We start from the raw sequence: 13,517 nt of genomic DNA, 5'->3' as shown, positions 1-13,517 counted from the left end.
AGTGATCTAGTAAATCTGTATTCCAACTGTGGAAAAAATGGAGATTGCATATCGGGTATTTGGGCAAATGCCTGAGAAAAACATTTATTTTTGTGCCAGAGATATTAAAAAAAAGAATTTCGAATCTTTAATAGAATTCCTTGGGAATAAAAGCTAGAGAAATCCAATAGATAGGTATTACATCTATTTTTTTATCAGAACGAGGAAACCATATTTTGAAAATTGAAATTTATTGATGGCACCACCAAGGAGATCCATAATTACATTATTAGAAAGGGTTATGAGGTGGATGTTTTTTGGGTAGTTCTCTGATGGACATGTATTCAAAATGCGGGAACATAGAGTATGCCCGAAATGTGTTTGACAGAATGTCTGAATGAAACTCTGTATTATATACATCCATGGTTTCAGGTTATGAGCAGAATGGACAACCCAATGAGGTCTTGGAGCTATTTCGGCAATCGCAACAACGAGGTTTGATACTTGTATTATACATGGTGGTAACCATTCTTCTTGTATGCTCCCACTTAGCAGCTCTGCAAATGGGTAAGCATGCCCATGGTTATTTAATAAGGCACGCCTTCCATTGAGATACCGGGTATTTGGGCAAATGCCCGAGAGAAATGTGGCTTTGTGGAATGCAATGATCAAAGCATGTTTTGAGAATGGGTACACTAATGATGCCCTGAAAAATTTCCATAAGATGCATTTTTCAGGTGTAAAACCCAACTCAACTACCATCTTGAGTGTCCTCCCCACATTTTCCTACTTGGCAGCTCTACAAAAGGGTAAAGAGATCCACAATTACATACTTAGAATGGATTTGATTCTGACATTTCTGTTGAGACTGTTTTCATAGACATGTATGCAAAGTGTGGAAGTATGGAGTTAGCATGCCAAATATTTGATAAGATGTCTCAAGCTAATGTGGTCTCATGGACTACAATGATTACAGGCTATGGTATGCATGGGTATGGTGAGGATGCTCTCCAACTTTTTAACCGAATGAAAGAGGAAGGCATGAAGCTAGACCATGTCACTTTTGTTGCAGTACTATTTGCTTGCAGCCATGCAGGCTTAGTGGATGAAGGCTTGCAATACTTTGAATACATGAAACAAGTTTACCATATCACACCTCAGATGGAACACTACGAATGCATGGTTGACCTTCTTTTCCACACCGGGAAACTATATGAAGCGCAAAATTTGAATAAAAAAATGCATTTAAAAGCTGATGCTGGTATATGGGCAACCTTGCTTAACGCATGTTTAATCCATGACAACTTGGAGCTAGGAGAGTATGTGGCAGTGCAACTCCTTGAAGTAGAACCCAGAGATGCTGGAAATTATGTTCTATTGTCAAATGTCTATGCTACAGCTGGCAGGTGGATGATGCAGTAAAGATGAGAATGATGATGAAAGGCATTGGCTTGAAAATGATGCCATGATGCAGTTGGATTGAACTCAACAACAAGGTTCATGCATTTCTTGCTGGAGACAGATCAGATACACAATCTCAAAAAATTTATGCCACATTGATGAGTTTGTGTCTACATATGGAAGAGGCAGGGTATATACCAGGTACAAGATTTATAATGCATGATGTAGAGGAGGAGGAAAGGGAATACATCCTATGTGGCCACAGCCAAAAGTTGGCAGTTGCTTTTGGAATTATTAGTACCTTCCCTGGGACACCTGTTCGGATCACCAAAAACCTTCGTGTTTGTGGTGACTTCCATAATGCCACAAAGTTTATCTCCAAGATTGTTGGGTGAAAAATAATTGTCAGGGATGCAAACCGTTTCCACCATTTTAATGCTGGGATCGGTTCTTGTGGGGATTATTGGTAATCGGATTGAAATGATCTTAACACACTAGTTTGGAAAAACTCCTTTCACATTCTAGAGCTTTGTCTTAGTAGCACATGACTCGGTGTCACATTTCATTATGGGATAGTGTTCACTTCGAGTTTCTGAAGTTTGGGAATTTGTAATGAGACAGTTTAAGAGATGTTGAGTAGTATTTGCTAAAGGATGTGCAAAGCATTGCAGTGGATGTTATCATTATATCTAGTCAAGAATCATAAATGCTTTGGTTGTTCATATGTGGGGTTCTCTTGACAAAGTCTTCAATATAAATGCTTTGGTTGTTCATATGTGGGGTTCTCTTGACAAAGTCTTCAATATAAAACAGGGATAGATTCTCATTCTCTCTTGAACCTCAGTTGCAATAGTTCTTTTGCTCAGAAAAGTCTGTGAAGAAAGCAAGTGGGTAAATGCGCAGAAGTAATACTTCCAAAACCTATTGATCTGTTTGTCTTTTTACAATATGCTTCACATATCATGTCTGATAAGAAGCTTACTTTTGATTGGTTTTTGATGCAGCACAATTTTTTTCACTGATCGCTGCAACCTTAATTTCACTTGCTGAACGCATTGGTGCATTTTATGCTCTCTCAAGGTCTGTAGGTGCCTCACCTCCCATTCATTTGGATTTGAACCTTCATTGGATGGGATGTTTGTAACTGTATATGAGTCCACATTAGCAGTTGGGAATGTTAAACTGGTGGGAGTGACATGAGTTGGGTGCTCATGTAAATAATGTCAACTCAGGTTGGAGAATCATGTTAATGGAGTTCAGGACAAAAATATTTCATGATCACAAGAATACTATGAACTTTTATCATTTAAAATCATTAAAAAAGGTGTGGGATTATTTTTCTGAAATAACTGACAAAAGCAAACGACATTTACATATTGTGACATGGGATGATCTATTTACTTATGCAATTCTCTTCCACTTGTACGTTTGTCCACATCTAGAAACTGGTTATTTTATTTCTGATCTTTTAACAAGTTTTCCATTACAGGTATAGAATTGTCTTCTTCTCAATTATGCGAACTAGATTTTGTTGCGATTATGGATTTATCATTTTTGCAAAAAGAAGAGCTCTGTGCTAAGTGCAATATTTTTTTAAGCTCAAACATTTATTGTTGTGCTAGAGAAATTAAAAAAATGATTTTGAATCTTTAATAGAATTTCTTGGGAATAAAAGCTAGAGAAATCCAACAGACAGGTATTATATCTAAGACATTTTTTTATCACAACAAGGAAACACTATTTTGAAAATAGAAATTTTTTGATGGCACTACCAAGGAGATCCATAATTACATTATTAGAAAGGGTTGTTTTTTTTGGGTAGTGCTCTGATGGACATGTATTCAGAATGTGGGAACATAGAGTATGCCCGTCATGTGTTTGACAAAATTTTTGAATGAAACTCTGTATTATATACATCGATGGTTTCAGGTTATGAGCAGAATGGACAACCCAACAAGGTCTTGGAGTTGTTTCGATAATCGCAACAACGAGGTTTGAAACCTGTCATATACATGGTGGTAACCATTCTTCTCGTATGCCCCCACTTAGCAGCTCTGCAAATGGGTAAGGAAGCCCATGGTTATTTAATAAGGCACGCCTTCCAGTAGGATGTTTATGCAGGGAGTGATCTAGTAAATCTGTATTCCAACTGTGGAAAAAATGGAGATTGCATATCGGGTATTTGGGCAAATGCCTGAGAGAAATGTGGCTTTCTGGAATGCAATGACTAAGGCATGTTTTCAGAATGGGTACACTAATGATGCCCTGAAACATTTCCATAAGATGCAATTGGTAGGTGTAAAACCCAACTCAACTACCATCTTGAGCATTCTCCCCACATTTTCCTACTTGGCAGCTCTACAAAAGGGTAAAGAGATCCACAATTACATACTTAGAAATGGATTTGATTCTGACATTTCTGTTGAGACTGTTGTCATAGACATGTATGCAAAGTGTGAAAGTATAGAGTTAGCATGCCAAGTCTTTGATAAGATGTCTCAAGCTAATGTGGTCTAATGGATTGCAATGATTGCAGGCTATGTTATGCATGGGTATGGTGAGGATTCTCTCCAACTTTTTAACCGAATGCAAGAGGAAGGCATAATGCGTAGAAGTAGTACTTCCAAAACCTATTGATTTGGTTTTCTTTTTGCAGTATGCTTCACATATCATGTCTGATAAGAAGCTTACTTTTGACTGGTTTTTGATGCAGCAGAAACTGTTTCACTGATAGCTGCAACCTTAATGTCACTTGTTGAACAAATTGGTGCATTTTATGCTCTCTCAAGGTCTGTAGGTGCCTCACCTCCCATTCATTTGGATTTGAAACTTCATTGGATGGGATGTTGGTAACTGTATATGAGTCCACATTAACTAAAGCAAGCAAAAAACAAAAAAACAAAAAACACAACTCAAGCAACAAAATAGTGAGTATATTATTAATAGTTCCACAAACATGGTGCCAAAAATCATGGTCCTTTTATTTACCTTCTAAATACTTAGAAGACAAATGAAGATTTGTACATTTAATTATCAATCTGAGGTTCTTACGGAACTTACAAACTATCATGCATAGTATATGTTAGTACAATTTATTATGTGTTATCATAGTTATAGTATTCTGAATGAATGTCACAAGGCAAGATATTAATATTCCTTCACAAGTCACAAGGTGAAAACTGACACCACACTTGCAATCAAAACCACTCTTACGAGGAACTAAATAGTGAACTAGTAGGAAATTAAACACACTTGTAGGAAAGTAAATGCATTGGTAATAAAGGGTGACTTTTTCAATTGTTTAGATGATCTTGAATTATGTAACAGGAATTCACATGAAATGCAGGGGCCAACAAATTTGTAAAAAGTTACAAGTTGTAAGAGACTCGAAACACATTGTGTTGTAAAGAATCACATCATGAAAATAATTTCAATTTTTGGAAAATAAAGTAAAGAAAAAGTTAAATCTAAAAACAATGTAATTAGCTAAATATGAAAAAATAGAGAACTATAATGTTAATTGTAAAATTGTAACAATGTGAGTTGCAGTAATAACCTAGACTATGACCTACAACTATAAGTGAACTTGAATTGTAGCAATAACCAAATCACAAGTTATAATTATATGAGTTCCAACTGTGTATAAGATAAAGAGTTACAACATTATGTAAATAACCAAATTAAATGTCAAGCTTGCAACATTGTGTAAATAATAGTTAAAATATCAAAGTTGGAGCACTATGTAAAGAACAAAACTAAATATTAGGGTTGCATCAAGATAATAAACAAAGGAACCATTGGAAATAACATAATGTAAATAAAACCATAGGTACACTATAATGTTATTAAGCCGTAAGGCGTTCCCTCTGAAATAAACTTTGCTCTCTGCCTACGTGTCATTACTTTACACCATTAAATGATATGTTAGACGATTGAAACATGTTGAGTCATTCGATTATGCTGAGGTAGTTGCAACTCCCTAATAGTTTTGGCTTAGCTTCTGGTTTCGGCTTCGCGTCATCGATTGAAGGTTGGGAAACACTTCTTCGGCAGTTGCGCTTCTTGGGACCGAGATTAGCACTATGAATGCCTGCGTCTGATACCGATTGAAATTGCACTGAAGGTAGTGAGCAAGATCAGAGCGCGGGAGCGGTTCGCCGAGCTTCCGTGTCTTGCACCTAAAAAATTAACGGCACACACTTTCTTTGCAAGCTCTTGGTTGTCTTGCTATTTTGTTTCTGTTACCAAGCATTTCCCCTGTTTTCGTCATTTGGTTTGTGAACTGCTTCAGCAATGAGTCGCCCACATGATGGCCATTCTCTGTTCCTAAACTTTGGAAATCCTTTCAGAATGGTTGCTTCTAATCGATCGTCTGATCAGTCTGCAAAGTTTAATGAGATATTGAACGCCTTTGAGATTTCCTTAACAAGAAGATTAAAGCAACTCGAGCCAAAGATTTTGAAGAACACGATAAATCTGTCGTGGATGCAGCAACCCATGGCGGTTTTATCTGCTATACACGCGGACCTCAAGTCCCTTATTATAGATCTCCAATTTCCTACAGCAGAATGGGATGAGAAATGGATGGATGAATACCTGGATGACACTGTAAAGCTTTTAGACATTTTCCTTGCAATAAATGTCGAAATTTCAAGTTATCCACAGAAGGCACACCCATCAGAGATGATCAGTCATGAATATATTAGTAAAATTGACCAGCATGAAATGTTTCTTGGTTTAGGGTTTCTTAGGGTTTTTCATTTTCTTGGTTTAGGTATGGAACTCGAAAAGTTTCAAGGCTTTTCCAGTTTATGATCTCGAAAAAAATCAGTTGAAGTCAGTTTATTTAAGTCGTATAGAGAGTCAGGGATAGTATGCTTGTAGTTGCCTTTCGCAATAGCTTAAAAAAAAAAAAATCCTCCTTCACGGAGGTTGACTGCTCCAGCTGTTTCTTTCTTTGTTGGTTTCAGATGATGTGAATTTTGTGGCGTTTCTTTGTGTTGAGGCAGTTAGGATTTTTCTTGAAAATAAATTGGTGAATATTGTCATTTTCATTCCTCGATGACGTTTTGTATAGAGACTCGGGGATAATATGCTTGTAGGCTTTTGCATCTTTTAAAAACATCGGTTGATCTTGTCATCCCTGGAATTCTTTCTCATCTCGTTTTCTGAATGGGCTGTAATTCTACTTCACCCATTTTACTTGTCTTTGGACGCAGGTATATAAGCTTTCATTGAGTCGGAGAGAATTAATCAGATTTTCTTGCTCAGAAATATCTTAACAGATCCCATATGTCATTGCGTGTTTGGTAGGGTATCGACATAACACCTCAACACATCCAACGCAACCTCTGTGCCAGGGAGCCTTTGGACAAAACCCTCGGCGGACCAATAAGAAAACAAAGTGTAAAACTGTGGAATAAGGTTTCAAGCTTTATAGGTTTTGCTACCTGTCTTTGCAGGTGATAATGTCATGGGACGAGCTTCCGTGTCTTGCACCTAAAAGATTAACGGCACACACTTTCTTTGCAAGCTCTTGGTTGTCTTTCTATTTTGTTTCTGTTACTAAGCGTTTCCCCTGTTTTCATCATTTGGTTTGTGAACTGCTTCAGCAATGAGTCGCCCACATGATGGCCATTCTCTGTTCCTAAACTTTGGAAATCCTTTCAGAATGGTTGCTTCTAATTGATCGTCTGATCAATCTTCAAAGTTTAATGAGATATTGAACGCCTTTGAGATTTCCTTAACAAGAAGATTAAAGCAACTCAAGCCAAAGATTCTGAAGAACACGATAAATCTGTCGTGGATGCAGCAAGCCATGGCAATTTTATTTGCTACACATGCGGACCTCAAATCCCTTATTACAGATCTCCAATTTCCTACAGCAGAATGGGATGAGAAATGGTTGGACAAATCCCTGGATGACACTGTAAAGCTTTTAGACATTTGCCTTGCATTAAATGGCGAAATTTCAAAGCTTGAATATTTCCAGCTTCTTGTTCATTATGCTTTGCATTTGCTGGACTTTTCAGATGGCGTTTGGTCTAACGACAAGCTCTTCTGTGTCAAAGGTTCTCTCCAAGAATTGAAGGAAAAAATGGTGCAAACACCCAAAGGAATAGTAGGATTGAAAATTGCATTGTGATATTACAACATATGAGCAAAATCCTTGAGTTTGGAAAGGTAAAGTCATTGTCAAAGGGTAGTGTTTTCTTGAGAGCGATGTATGGAGTGAAGACAACAACTATATTTCTCTGCAGTGTGGTGGCCTCTGCTCTTGCTGGGCACTCTGGCCCATTGATTGAATTGCATATTCCTGATCAGTTTTTGTGGTCCACAACATTCATGAGTTTGCAGCGAGGGATTAATGACGAAATCAAGAGATGTTTTGCCAACGACCGAGATCGAGTTTTGAAAGAGTTAGAATTGTTCGATGCAGCGATTGAAAATGTTCACCCTATAGTTGAGAAATTATCTTCTGCTAACATTGTCGATGGAACAGAGAAAGTGGAACATATCAAAATTGCTACATTGGAATTACAACAAAGTGCACAATTGCTTGCCCAGGGGTTAGATCCTCTCTCTAAACAGGTTAATGACTTCATGTTATTCTGAGTGGAAGGAATGCATTGCTTGATAGTCTCAGGTTATCCGCAGAAGGCACACCCATCAGAGATGATCAGTCATGAATATATTAGTAAAGCTAACCAGCATGAAATGTTTCTTGGTTTTGGGTTTCTTAGGGTTTTTCATTTTCTTGGTTTAGGGTTTCTTAGGGTTTTTCATTTTCTTGGTTTAGGTATGGAACTCAAAAAGTTTGAGGGCTTTTCCAGTTTATGATCTCGAAAAAAATCAGTTTAAGTCAGTTTATTTAAGTCGTATAGAGAGTCGGGGATAGTATGCTTGTAGTTGCCTTTCACAACACCTTTAAAAAAATCCTCCTTCACAGAGGTTGACTGCTCCAGCTGTTTTTTTCTTTGCTGATTTTGGATGATGTGAATTTTGTGGCGTTTCCTTGTGTTGAGGCAGTTAGGATTTTTCTTGAAAATAAATTGGTGAATATTGTCATTTTCATTCCTCGATGACGTTTTGTATAGAGACTCGGGGATAATATGCTTGTAGGCTTTTGCATCTTTTAAAAACATCGGTTGATCTTGTCATCCCTGGAATTCTTTCTCATCTCATTTTCTGAATGGGCTGTAATTCTACTTCACCCATTTTACTTGTCTTTGGACACAGGTATATAAGCTTTCATTTAGTCGGAGAGAATTAATCAGATTTTCTTGCTCAGAAATACCTTAACAGATCCCATACGTCAGTGCGTGTTTGGTAGGGTATCGACAAGCCTTCAGTTTGGGAAGGTAAAGTCATCGTCAAAGGGTAGTGTTTTCTTGAGAGCGATGTATGGAGTGAAGGAAACAACTATATTTCTCTGCAGTGTGGTGGCTTCTGCTCTCATTGGGCACTCTGGCCCATTGATTGAATTGCATATTCCTGATCAGTTTTTGTGGTCCACAGCATTCATGAGTTTGCAGCGAGGGATTAATGACGAAATCAAGAGATGTTTTGCCAACGGCCGAGATCGAGTTTTGAAAGAGCTAGAATTGTTGGATGCAGCGATTGAAAATGTTCACCCTATAGTTTAGAAATTATCTTCTGCTAACATTTTCGATGGAACAGAGAAAGTGGAACATATCAGAATTTCTATATAGGAAATACAACAAAGTGCACAATTGCTTGCCCAGGGGTTAGATCCTCTCTCTAAACAGGTTAATGACTTCTTTCATGTTATTCTGAGTGGAAGGAATGCATTGCTTGATAGTCTCAGGTTATCCGCAGAAGGCACACCCATCAGAGATGATCAGTCATGAATATATCAGTAAAGCTGACCAACATGAAATGTTTAGTTTTTATCTTTTAGATTGCTGGAGGGAACTCCAATATCCTTTACTAATGGCAGCAACCATGCTAGAAAGCTGCTCCATGACTGGTGGGGATTGTATGAATATCTGGTCTATTAGTCAGATTATATGTATGGCTCTTGTAACCGTATCACTGCATATAAAAGTCATATTTAAGTCAGTTTATGATCTTGAAAATGTACTTGAACTATCCTAACAGAGCCGCTATATTTACCTTTAATGTTTTTGAAATCCCCTGATTCTCTTACACATGCCGAAAAATGTTGTTTTCTATTATGCTATCATAGGATCAGCCAACCTAAACCAACGATCCATGGACGGAGCTAGAGACACATAAATGGCCCAAGGCTGTTACCAGGTAGATTCACTCTACTCATTCTAACTATATATAAGCCTAACTACAATGCTCTCCCAACTTGACTTGACAAGAAAGGAAACAGAAAGTACAAAAATATCTCTCTGTCAAAGGAATCATTCTCTCTAAATAGGTTAATGACTTCTTTCATGTTATTCTGAGTTGAAGGAATGCATTGCTTGATAGTCTCAGGTTATCCGCATAAGGCACACCCATCAGAGATGATCAATCATGAATTTATCAGTAAAGCTGACCAGCATGAAATGTTTCTTGGTTTAGGGTTTCTTAGGGTTTTTCATTTTCTTGGTTTAGGTATGGAACTCGAAAAGTTTAAGGGCTTTTCCAGTTTATGATCTCGAAAAAAATCAGTTTAAGTCAGTTTATTTAAGTCGTATAGAGAGTCGGGGATAGTATGCTTGTAGTTGCCTTTCGCAACAGCTTTAAAAAAATCCTCCTTCACAGAGGTTGGCTGCTCCAGCTGTCTTTTTCTTTGCTGGTTTTGGATGATGCAAATTTTGTGGCATTTCCTTGTGTTGAGGCAGTTAGGATTTTTCTTGAAAATAAATTGGTGAATATTGTCATTTTCATTCCTCAATGACGTTTTGTATAGAGACTCGGGGATAATGTGCTTGTAGGCTTTTGCATCTTTTAAAAACATCGGTTGATCTTGTCATCCTTGGAATTCTTTCTCATCTCGTTTTCTAAATGGGTTGTAATTCTACTTCACCCATTTTACTTGTCTTTAGATGCTGGTATATAAGCTTTCATTGAGTAGGAGAGAATTAATCAGATTTTCTTGTTCAGAAATACCTTAACAGATCCCATACGTCAGTGCGTGTTTGGTAGGGTATCGACATAACACCTCAACACATCCAACGCAACCTCTGTGCCAGGGAGCCTTTGGACACAACCCTCGGCGGACCAATAAGAAAACAGAGTGTAAAACTGTGGAATAAGGTTTCGAGCTTCATAGGTTGTGCTGCCTATCTTTGCGAGTGATAATATCGTGGGACGAGCTTCCGTGTCTTGCACCTAAAAAATTAATGGCACACACTTTCTTTGCAAGCTCTTGGTTGTCTTGCTATTTTGTTTCTGTTATCAAGCGTTTCCCCTGTTTTCGTCATTTGGTTTGTGAACTGCTTCAGCAATGAGTCACCCACATGATGGCCATTCTCTGTTCCTAAACTTTGGAAATCCTTTCAGAATGGTTGCTTCTAATCGATTGTCTGATCAGTCTTCAAAGTTTAATGAGATATTGAATGCCTTTGGGATTTCCTTAACAAGAAGATTAAAGCAACTCGAGCCAAAGATTCTGAAAAACACGATAAATCTATCATGGATGCAGCAAGCCATGGCGGTTTTATCTACTACACACGCGGACCTCAAGTCCCTTATTACAAATCTCCAATTTCCTACAGTAGAATGGGATGAGTAATGGATGGACGAATACCTGGATGACACTGTAAAGCTTTTAGACATTTTCCTTGCATTAAATGTTAAAATTTCAAAGCTTGAATATTTCCAGATTCTTGTTCATTATGCTTTGCATTTGCTAGACTTTTCAGATGGCGTTTGGTCTAACGACAAGCTCTTCCGTGTCAAAGGTTCTCTCCAAGAGTTGAAGGAAAAAATGGATTCGAAGGGGAAAAATGTTGCAAACACCCAAAGGAATAGGAGGATTGAAAATTGCATTGTGATATTACAACATCTGAGCAAAAGCCTTCAGTTTGGGAAGGTAAAGTCATCATCAAAGGGTAGTGGTTTCTTGAGAGCGATGTATGGAGTGAAGGCAACAACTATATTTCTCTGCAGTGTGGTGGCTTCTGCTCTCACTGGGCACTCTGGCCCATTGATTGAATTGCATATTCCTGATCAGTTTTTGTGCTCTACAACATGCATGAGTTTGCAGCGAGGGATTAATGACGAAATCAAGAGATGTTTTGCCAACGGCCGAGATCGAGTTTTGAAAGAGCTAGAATTGTTGGATGCAGTGATTGAAAATGTTCACCCTATAGTTGAGAAATTATCTTCTGTTGACATTGTCGATGGGACAGAGAAAGTGGAACATATCAGAATTGTTATACAAGAATTACAACAAAGTGCACAATTGCTTGCCCAGGGGTTAGATCCTCTCTCTAAATAGGTTAATGACTTCTTTCATGTTATTCTGAGTGGAAGGAATGCATTGCTTGATAGTCTCAGGTTATCCGCAGAAGGCACACCCATCAAAGATGATCAGTCATGAATATATCAGTAAAGCTAACCAGCATGAAATGTTTAGTTTTTAATTTTTAGATTGCTGGAGGAAACTCCAATATCCTTTACTAATGGCAGCAACCATGCTAGACAGCCGCTCCATGACTGGTGGGGATTGTATGAATATCTGGTCTATTAGTCAGATTATATGTATGGCTCTTATAACTGTATCACTGCATATAAAAGTCATATTTAAGTCAATTTATGATCTCGAAAATGTACTTGAACTATCCTAACAGAGCCCCTATATTTACATTTAATATTTTTGAATTCGCCTGATTCTCTTACACATGCCGAAAAATGTTGTTTTCTGTTCTGCTATCATAGGATTAGCCAACCTGAACCAATGATCCATGGATGGAGCCAGAGACACAGAAATGGCCCAAGGCTATTACCAGGTAGATTCACTCTACTCATTCTAGCTATATATAAGCCTAACTACAATGCTCTCCCAACTTGACTTGACAAGAAAGGAAACATAAATTACAAAAATATCTCTCTGTCAAAGGAAACAATAGCCAATATAACAAATAATCGTTCCTCAAGAGATGTTCCCTACTTAGCATGTGAATCTCCCATCATAAATGGCTCACAATGTGAGAGGTATCGGTCACAACTTTCATATAATATGTCATAAACTTACATTGGTCAGAAATAGAAGATGCCAAGCATCTATATGGAAGGAATTTTCATAGATCTATAAGTAATCCTACAAATCTTCAAAACTCATCTGCCCCTCCTCTTGAAATCTCATCCGCCCCTTTTTTTAGGAGAACAACTCTGAGCAACCAAACACTAACATTCTGTCTTCACAAGGAAGGTGTTCTCTACCAAGCCTAGCTTCTCTCTCAGAATCTTAACATCCCCTTTGCAAAGGGTTTCATTAGAATGACAACAACTCGCATTTATAGCATTTCTCCACCCCTCTCCTAATTAGAAATACAATTTTGGGTTCTCTACTAATTTTCTCCACACCCATTTAATCTAACAATGGACATAGAGCATGTATATTTATACCTGTGTGTTGGAAATACCATTTTATACTTTAATGTTTATTATTTTTGTTTTATTATTACTTGAATTTCTTCTTAACAAGTGGTTGTGTTTCTTTTGGTTTTAGTGAAAGTATGGGCTCCAATGTTGGCTCTCTTATTATGGAGTATAATTCATCTTTGAGAATTTTTCAATTATTAAATTAGGTTAGTCAATTGCTTAAAATATTAAATTTATTTCAAAAAGTTTTTGTTACTTTATAGGTTAGACACTCGCTTGAAATATTAAACTTATTTCAAAAAAATTTTGTTACTTTATAGATAAGGCGTATATTTCTTGGCTCTATGATGAAAATAATGAAGGGAAAATACATGTTAATCTATTACTTGTGCTCTTTGATGGAAGTTTTGTAATGCATGATTGAAAAATACATGGTGAGAGAAAAATACATATTATGCTAATTGAGGAATGTTTTTCGCTTGTCGAACTTATAGTATTGAATTTAACACACTAACACTTTACAACAATGAACTAACAATATTCATGATGAAAATAGCAATATGGAAGATTTATCTGCATAATGAAAAAGGCAATATGGGAGATTCCAATCA

At 37.3% G+C, this 13,517-nt stretch overlaps 2 pseudogenes; both read left to right on the top strand.

The window, feature by feature from the left end:
* Positions 1–6,994: 6,994 nt before the first annotated feature.
* LOC149191855 (protein BPS1, chloroplastic-like) lies at positions 6,995–9,266 on the top strand (annotated as a pseudogene).
* A 1,538-nt stretch (positions 9,267–10,804) lies between these two features.
* On the top strand, positions 10,805–12,003 carry LOC149191854 (protein BPS1, chloroplastic-like; annotated as a pseudogene).
* The last annotated feature ends 1,514 nt before the right edge of the window (positions 12,004–13,517 follow it).

This window comes from Pinus tabuliformis, chromosome 2_2 (assembly GCF_031772625.1).
Source record: "Pinus tabuliformis cultivar Carrire ecotype Pingquan chromosome 2_2, CPIR1, whole genome shotgun sequence".
In the NCBI taxonomy this organism is placed as follows: domain Eukaryota; kingdom Viridiplantae; phylum Streptophyta; class Pinopsida; order Pinales; family Pinaceae; genus Pinus; species Pinus tabuliformis.
The sequence above is the reverse complement of the archived record's forward strand: the minus strand, read 5'-3'. Positions and strand labels throughout refer to the sequence as shown.